Raw genomic sequence first — 8,818 nt, forward strand, 5'->3', positions numbered from 1 at the left:
TAGCAATCCCAAGAGGACTGAATATATTCCCAGGTTGATCTACGCTTTTGTTCATAACACTGTTTTGGCCAGTCAATGTTTTCAGTGTAGGGGAGAGCACCTAGGTAACATCTCTGCATGCATCTGTAACGGCAATCAGTATGAGCCCAATGCAGGAAACAAAGTACTAGCCTTTATTGCCAGAGGGGGAAATATTTAGGCTAAGTTGTGGCAAAGTTACTGTCTACGAAACAAAGAAAAAGGGGATCCTAAGCCCAAGAAAAACTCAGTGTCAGCCTCAAGTCCTTTCAGGCAGGCACAGACAGGCAGGGACCCACAGACCTTTCCCTTTGCACTTCTCTTCCCCAGTGGAAAAAGTCTAGACCCTTTCTGAATTACATGACTGCAGGCAGGCAGCCCTTAGACTTTTTTAGCAGTTCCATGTTGTTACAGGTAAAGTATTGGGGGGTGGGATAGCTCAGTGGTTTGAGCATTAGCCTGCTAAACCCAGGGTTGTGAGTTCAATCCTTGAGGGGGCCATTTAGGGATCTGGGGCAAAAATTGGGGATTGGTCCTGCTTTGAGCAGGGGGTTGGACTAGATGATCTCCTGAGGTCCCTTCCAACCCTGATATTCTATGATTCTGTGATTCTATTAGAAGCAGCTTCTTCAGGTGGTGAGCAGAATCCTCTGGTCTGACCTGTGACTGGCATTGGCACAGAACTAGATGGGGCAGCATGGAACATAACCTGGACTGGTCTAAGCCAGCAACTGGATCAGTCACTGGACTAGGCCCAAGGATGGGCACTTCTGTAAGCAGTGAAAGCTAGGGTTACTTACCAACTTTCTAATTGCACAAAACCGAACACCCTTGCCCCGCCTCTTCCCCTAGGCCCTGTCCGCACTCTGCCCCTTCTCTGCGGCCCTGCCCCTGCTACTCCATCCCCCTCCCCCAGTCCCTTGCTCATTTTCACTGGGCTAGGGGTTGGGGTATGGGTGGGGGTGAGGGTGAGGGCTCCAAGGTGGGGCCAGAAAGGAGGGGGCTCCATGCTCGGGTGCCAGCTCTGGAGTGGAGCAGGGATGAAGAGTTTGAGGTGTAGGAGGGGGCTCCAGGCTGGAGCAGTGGGGTTTGCAGTGTGGGAGGCAGCTCTGGGCTGAGACAGGGGGTTGGAGTGTGGGCAAGGGTATGGGCTCTGGGTTGGGGATGCAGGCTCCAGGGCAGGGCCAGAAATGAGGGGTTCAGAGTGCAGGATGGGGCTTAGGGCTGGGAAGAGGGTTGGGGTGCAGGATCTGGGACAGAGTTTGGATGCGGGAGGGAGCTCAGAAGGGAGTTTCAGTGCAGGAGAGGGTAAGGGGTGCGGACTCCAGGTGGTACTTACCTCAGAAGGCTCCCTGGAAGCAGCGACATGTCCCTCAGTTCCTAGGCACAGGGACAGCCAGGCCAGGTGTCACCCCCACAGCTCCCATTGAACATGATTCCTAGCCAATGGGAGCTGCAAAGCCAGTGCTCGGGGCAAGGGCAGCACACACAGCCCCCCTGGCCACACCTCCACCTAGGAGCCAAGGAACATGTCATCACTTCTGGGGACCTGCCCGGAGCCAGGTAGGGAGCCTACCGGCCCCGCCAACTAGACTTTTAACAGCCTGGTCAGTGGTGCTGACCGGAGCCACCAAGGTCCCTTTTCAACCAGGCATTCTGGTGAAAAAACAGACACCTGGCAACCCTAGACTGAAGGTATATTCATTATTTCTGCTACATATTTTTGTAGGATCCAGTATGCATAGCCTTTGCCTGCAAGGAGTGAGATCATGTCATTGTCCTCTCCACATATGTATTTTAAGTGCCCCATTGGCACTAGAGTTCCTGTTCTTGTGTACTAGAAGACAAGGCTGAAATAGTGCCTAGCTTTTGTGCTGGGGCTAAAGTGAGGGGAAACTCCTTCTCTCTTAGCCACCCACCTCCTGTGTAGTCCTAGACACAACCTCGACATCAACTAATTAAAAATGTGATTTAGCACTGGGGTTCTCAACCTTTTCCTCTGAGCCCCTCCCCCCAAATGCTGTAAAAACTCCACAGTCAGGCTGTGGCACCATAACTGGTTTTCTGCATATAAAAGCCAGGGCCATGGTTGGGGTAGCAAGCAGCACAATTGCCTGGGACCCCGTGCCGCAGGGCCCCCCCCCCATTAAGCTATATTGCTCAGGCTTCGGCTTCAGCCGTGGGTGGTGGGGCTCAGGGCCCTGGGCTTCAACTCCATGCAGTGGGGCTTTGGCTTTCTACCCTGGACCGCAGGGAGTCTAATGCTGGCCCTGCTTGGTAGCCCCCCGGAAACCTGCTCGTGGCTCCCCAGGGCGGCCCCAGATCCCTGGTTGAGAACCATTGATTGACGCAATACTTCGAGTCTCCCAAGTCTATCAAGTTCATTGTTTCCTGCTGCCCCAAGATACTTAAGTTTTCAGTTATTTAATTGTACTGCAGTGTGCAAACTAAAGGTTAATTTAGGGAAGCCAGTTAAACTTTTAGGTTGATATCTGCCCAGATTCTCAATAGCCCATATTGCTTACTGAAAGCATTATGACCATCATTTATACATTTTATTAAGACTATTAAACCAAAAGATCAAGACAGCATCACTACTAAACTATGAATCCAACAATACATTTGTCAAGTTCAAACTAACAGGTTATCAATATTGGAATCTATCAAATCAGATTAATCCTTATAAATCCAAAAAAGGAATCTAAGGAGGTGGCTGTCCATTTGTTTCTAAACCCCAACTAAATAACTTTATCAGACTGTCAAACCAGGACTTGGAGCAGGTTAAATATTTGGAGGCTGAAAACAAATTATTGGGTAAGTGTCTAAACTACAACCTCAAAGCCAATCAAAGCTTCCTCTAGTTTAAATTTTTGCATGTTAGCTAGCTCTTTATCTCCCTGCTGACCACACACTATCCTGCAGATATAATGTAGACCAGTGCTACTCAAAGTGGTGGTCCACAAACCAGTGCCGGTCTGCGCGCCATCGGCTGCCAGTCTGTACGCACATTGGGAAAAAAAATGGCTGGTCACCCACATCAGATAGCTTGAGAAGCACTGATGTAGATCTTAACAGAACACTGAGAAGCAGAAGTCTGGCAACTCTTGTTTGACAGTTTACCAATGACAGCTTTATATTTCTTAGGAAAGTTAGTTTTCCTAGTCCATCTGTTTGAGCATGTCATTTCCCCTCTTTTCACATCAAACATAAGCTGCTTGTCTCCACTTTCCAGACCCTCCACAGTTTATCCTTACCTTATCCATCTTCTCTCATTCAGTATCAAAATGCTGACCCCCACTTCTGATTCAATGATGCCAAAACCTCCATCACTCACTTGTTAAATGTGCTTTTTCCCTTGCTGCCCGTCATTCTCAGAAGGAGCACCCCATAAACATCCTCAAAGCTACTTCATTATTTTCCTTCAAACCACTCCTTAAAACAAAATAAAATCACCTCTTCTATGATTTCTAAAAAAAAAAATTGACAAAAGTTAGGCTGTGGTGTCAACACACTAGCAGCCTATCTTGCTGACCAAGGTTGTTGTATTGTTTTCTTGTATTTATCTATCTGTAGGAAAATGTACTCATTGCTGGTATATCCTCTCAAAGCTAGGCATAATGTAGCTCTCTCAAACTAGCATCCCACAGACAGGTACTCCAACCCTGCAGCAGTCCTCCAGTCAGTTCACTATTTGTTTCCTCTTTTCAGAGGGGACAGAAAGTCCAAAAACCAGTAGTCTTGCAGCCTCAAGCTGAATCTTTGAGGTAAGTCCCAACTCAGTAGTCTTTCCATCCCCAAACTGCAGGGTCTTTACATCATCTCTTCCAGTGGCCAGTAGAAGAAACTAGGCCTTCCCTTTTCTCTGGGTTCTAGCCCAAGGACCCTATAACAAGTAGGCAAAGTCTGTCTGTTCAGTCCTGCTACTTCTTACCTGCGCTGCTTCTTAACTTGGTCAACTAGAGGCTTCTCCAATAGCCCCTTCCACGGTTCATGTGTGCCTGCATTCTTTTCAGACTCTCCAAGATCTCAGGCTTCCCTTCCTTCAGGGACATAGCTTACTGGATTCCTCCTTAGAGTTCTCCAAGAACTTCTAAGCCAAAAATATAAGCTTACACCCCTATCACCTTCCCCAGACTTGAGCTTTATTCCTTCACAAGTCTCTCCAGTACACTACTCCTTAGCTGAATACCAACTATAGGTGCAGGAACTAGGGGTGCTGAGAGTGCTGCCACACCCCCTGGCTTGAAGTCATTTCCATCATATACAAGATTTACAGTTTAGTTCAATGGCTCTCAGCATCCCCACTACCAACACCCCAAGTCTACATCCCTGAAATCCTATCCCAATTTTGAGACCCACTCCAGGAGCTAAGTTAACTCACTTCCTATTACTTTTTCTAATTCTCCTCTCTCCTGACTTCTATCAGCTCAGTTTCAGCAAGAAAACAACACTTGCTCCTAGGTCTTCTCTTTAACCCTGATCATTCTCACTCCTTCTAAGGAAATCTGACTTCTTTCCAAGTGAACCTGCTAATTGACCTACTTTACACAATCTCCAGGTGCTAGCAGAGGGGCTAATTATAACCCTCTCAGTAATAGTAAGGACTTTATATCCCATCACACCATCTGTTGTCTCTTGTGTTATATTTAGATTGTAAGATCTTTGGGGCAGTAACTGTCCTTTTGTTCTGTGTTTGTACCATGCCTACCACAGTGGGGACCTGGTCCCTGACTAGGGCTCCAAGGCTCTATGGTAACAAAAATAAATTAGAATAACTTACACAAAATATGGAGCAAGTATGGTATACAGCAGAGGTTAGGCTTGTTAAAACCTGGGCAACTTGCTTTCTGGTTCTTTCCTCATGGGGACATTTCCTGTGCTCATACACACACACACATACAGAGCCACACTTTCACATCCTAAACTTAAAGGATAAAAGGCTGGGATGTCTTCCAGATAATAAAAACACAACTCCAAAACAGAAAAAGGAGAAAGTAAGATCTTTAAAGTAATAGGAAGTTAACAAATGCTTCAGCTCTCATAGTCATCTGGGCTCTTATGAAATACAAGTTGGAACCACAGCCAAGGAGCCAGATGGTGGTGTTGCTGATACGTGGCTTCTTACCAGCAGCAAGGTGCAGGGAGACTGGTTAATGGATCGTGTAGCCTGTTTGTTGATGTTGTGACTTCCTTCCTCAGAGTTAAATTGTCATGGGATAAGAGGGAAGATCCTTTCATGGATTGAGAACTGGTTAAAAGACAGGGAACAAAGGGTAGGAATAAATGGTAAATTTTCAGAATGGAGAGGGGTAACTAGTGGTGTTCCCCAAGGGTCAGTCCTAGGACCAATCCTATTCAACTTATTCATAAATGATCTGGAGAAAGGGGTAAACAGTGAGGTGGCAGTTTGCAGATTATACCAAACCGCTCAAGATAGTTAAGACCAAAATAGACTGTGAAGAACTTCAAAAAGATCTCACAAAACTAAGTGATTGGGCAACAAAATGGCAAATGAAATTTAATGTGGATAAATGTAAAGCAATGCACATTGGAAAAAATAACCCCAACTATACATACAATATGATGGGGGTTAATTTAGCTATAACTAATCAGGAGAAAGATTTTGGAGTCATCGTGAAAACGTCCACGCAGTGTGCAGCGACAGTCAAAAAAGCAAACTGGATGTTAGGAATCATTAAAAAAGGGTTAGAGAATAAGACAGAGAATATCTTGTTGCCCTTATATAATCCATGGCGCACCCACATCTTGAATACTGCGTACAGATGTGGTCCCCTCATCTCAAAAACAGATATACTGGCATTAGAAAAGGGGAACTAAAATGACTAGGTGTTCAGGAACCTATGCTATGATATTGGCTTCCTCAGTGGCCTAGGACAAGTCACCAGCCTCTCTGCCTCAGTTTTCCCAAGCTCCGGCAGCGGGGCTCGGGCGGTGCTTTAAAGGACCCGGGGCTCCCCGCAGCAGCTGGAGCCCCTGGCACTTTAAATTACCGCCGGAGCCCTGCTGCCACTACCCTGGGGCTCCGGCAGCAGGGCTCAGGTGGCAGGGCTCCGGCAGGGCTCTGGCGGTGATTTAAAGGACCAGGGGCTCCGGCCACTGCGGGGAGCCCCAGGTCCTTTAAAGCACCGCTTGAGCCCCGCTGCCAGAGCTTGGGAAAACTGAGGCAGAGAGGCTGGTGACTTGTCCTAGGCCACTGAGGAAGCCAATATCATAGCCTGAACTAGAACCCAGGAATAGATTCCTGAACACCTAGTCTTGTGATCACATATTTCTTTCTCTGAGGAACAAGGCCCTGACCTTGCCCCGTTAAAGTCAATGCGGGTTTTGATATTGACTTAAACGAACACAGAATTAAGTCCTAATTGCACTGTATTTAAGCAAGCCATTTGTTTTAACTATCATGTGACTGAAAAGTACCTACAAATTCAATTTTTTTGCTACTCCAGTGAGAGAAAATTCTTTAAACTATTTTTGTAAAATAAATAAATACAATTGAGTTAAAAATGTATATACTTAGGACTTGACCTGGGATGGCTTTATTAATTAACTAATTTGCATGAAAGCATGGGGAGATTCTTGGATTAAAGATGCAATCAAAATGCAAATTATCTCCATAATCCTGATACTCTGTCATAATGTGTAAAACTTTCCAGTATTGCATCAGTATGATTATCCTGCCGCTCCCTGCCCACATAATCATGCTGTGTAGTGCCGGCACAATAGAAATTCACACAGTACCTGAAACATTTTGAACAACTTCCTCTTCATGTCTAAGAATTTCTTTTTAATATTTTTGAAAAATGTAACGGATGAGGAGAGACGGTTACCGGATTATAAATCAATATTAAGGCTCTGAGACAAGCCTCAGGCATATGGTTCATGATATTATCAGAATGTGGAGGGATTTTAAGGATTCACAGTACCACCATTACTTTTTCACATAACTACTATATGTACAATACTATGTTTGTAACTACACATTCTATACATATTACTGTAAATGTCCACGTTCGCAGATTATCAGGTACTTTTATGTTTGTTAATTCATTCATTTAAAACTTCTCTCTCCTCCACACTGTCTTCACCTCCTTCATCCTGTCATCTGATTCTGAGATTTTGAGCATATTGTCAGGTTCTAACCCTTCAATCTGTCCCCTTGGCCCGTCCCTCACTCTTCTCATCCTCAGGACAAAAAACTTGTCTACAAAGAACTGTGTAAATGTACAGCACTCTATAAATTATTTATTTCTATATTTAAAAAGCTTTTTGCATTTTAGAAAAATAAAAATAGAAGAATAAAGAATAAAAATAAAATAAATAACATGGGTAAAGAGATATTACAATTCAGTAACAAACAATCCCTAATGTACCCAAAGGAACATAAAAAAACCCCCAGAAAGGATCTGCCTTATACAGTATTCATAGGATAATTAGGTTAAGGGAGATATTCAGCTATGATTCCAAATGCAGAGTTTCCATTCATTCCAGATGATTCCATCTTATCACATTGATACAATAAAATTTTACAAATACATGCTAAAAAGATGGAATGGATCAATTGTTCTTGATTAAATTATATGGAATCCATCCAATACTGAATGATTGTTTTAATGGCTTAAGTTAAATATATATCTAAAATTTTTGTGGTATAAATATCAGACTACACATTTAAAATAAATTAATAACAAAATTTAAAAATGCCTTAAATTAGTTTTAACTTATTTATTTGTAGATGTCATTAAAAAAAAATTGATCCTCAAATAATCCGGTGGAGAGACTTTGAAAAGAAGATGTGGATAAAGATTTGGGTTGCCTTCTGACAGGACCATAATAATAATTTGCGCTAAAGCAAATGCTTTCTCCATGGCAACCTCTTTCCTTGTCTTTTTATCCTATTGAAGTCATTTCATGTTTTGTCATGGCAGTCAGGTGCCATAAACATAACTGTGAAGAAAATAAAATTACAATCTAATCACAGGAGTAAACAAAAAGAATAAAGGTAAACGTGCAAAGGAAAAGTAGAGTTTGTATTTTTATTATTAAATATATAAAGAAGACTTTAAAAGTTGTTGTGTTTAGATTCTTTACATTTGTTGTTTCTGTTTTTCACATTAGACATTGGATCTAATTATTCATTCTGGATGAGCTACACTCAGCACAGGAAGTGGGGGAGGAGAGCAAAGGTGGCTGTACATGATCTTTGCACTTCTGCTAGTCCCATGTTCTGGGACTATCCACAGGCCTGCTTAACACTAGTAGCCTGAGATCTGTGCTAATTTATGCTCAGCTGCCCCTATAGCCTCTAGAGGCTGTTGCAGCAGCTAAGAATAGCTGGAGAACGGTAGCACTCTGGCCACACTTCTGTCCTTTTGTGACTTCTCCATCTGCTGAAATGGCTGGAAGGGGCTGTAGGGCAATGGAGAATCAGGTCCATCAGGATTTGACTTCCCTGTTATTGCTGAAGGTCCCTCTGGAGCACTGGAGAGCTAAAAGGATGATGTTATTGCAAGAGACTGAAACCAAAGCAATTGAGAGGGGAAAGGCTTTGTAGTCAGACTGTTTAAAATGCTTGGGATTTTCGTCTGTATATTTTTTGTTAACAGCCTTTTAACTCAACTCTTAACAGATGTATAAAAGGAGAAAAATGTAACATGATAATGTCTCATGTGACTTTGTGGTGTGATGTTATGTTGTGACATAAATCAATGTCACAGCATCATGATGTAATGTCATGAGGTTGCTTTTTGTTCATGAGGTGCAGTTTTGACATGACAGTCAC

The sequence above is a fragment of the Lepidochelys kempii genome, chromosome 10 (assembly GCF_965140265.1).
Source record: "Lepidochelys kempii isolate rLepKem1 chromosome 10, rLepKem1.hap2, whole genome shotgun sequence".
Lineage (NCBI taxonomy): Eukaryota > Metazoa > Chordata > Testudines > Cheloniidae > Lepidochelys > Lepidochelys kempii.